We start from the raw sequence: 809 nt of genomic DNA on the forward strand, positions 1-809 counted from the left end.
CCTCGGTTATAAATTAGAGTGGAATGTGCCTGAAGAAACCCACAAATGCTGATGTCTCCTTACTTATGTTTGTCTTTTAAATTTACCTTATATTTATTATTGGAGCAATATTACATTGTGTACATGGAAGAGTTCTTCTTGGTGCGTTCCTCTGTTGATGGACATTTTCATTGCTTCCAAATGTTGGCTATGGTCAATATGGCTGGAGTGCAGGATTGCCAGCCTGTGACGTTTTGATTCTCATTTTCTCAGGGGATAGGCCCAGCAGTGGGTATGACTGATTGACGGGTAGCTCAGTGTTTACCTTTTCAAGGCACTTCCATTGTGTTTTCATTAGTGGCTCTTACCACGTCCCCCTTAGGGCCGAGTGTACGCATTCCTCCACAGTCCCTTCAGCATTTATTTTTTGAAACATTTTTGCTGATGGCCATTCTGACTGCTGTGAGCTGATAGGTTTTTGTAATTTGGGTTTGCATGTCTTTAAAAATTCCTAAAATATATCATTTTCCCACACCTTTTTCTTTCCTCTTCTTTAAAGGAAAAGCTGTGAGTACCACATAGCTCTTGAAATTGTCTTCTTGGAAGGTTGCCCTCTTTTGAAATTTTTGCTCCATTTTTGATCCCAGGATTTATTTGGAGGGCAGGTGTCATTTACAGAATGGCAAGTTGGTGAATATTTAGTGACCTTTAGCAGTGGGTTGAAAGCTGCTGTTGTGGGAAATGGCCACAAGGAGGCAGCATTTCTCCATTCCCAAATCTGAGTACTAGGGCAGCAGAGCCTTTCTGGAAGTCGTGTTCCTAGGTTGTAA

The sequence above is a fragment of the Eschrichtius robustus genome, chromosome 5 (genome assembly GCF_028021215.1).
Source record: "Eschrichtius robustus isolate mEscRob2 chromosome 5, mEscRob2.pri, whole genome shotgun sequence".
NCBI classification, from domain to species: Eukaryota; Metazoa; Chordata; class Mammalia; order Artiodactyla; family Eschrichtiidae; genus Eschrichtius; species Eschrichtius robustus.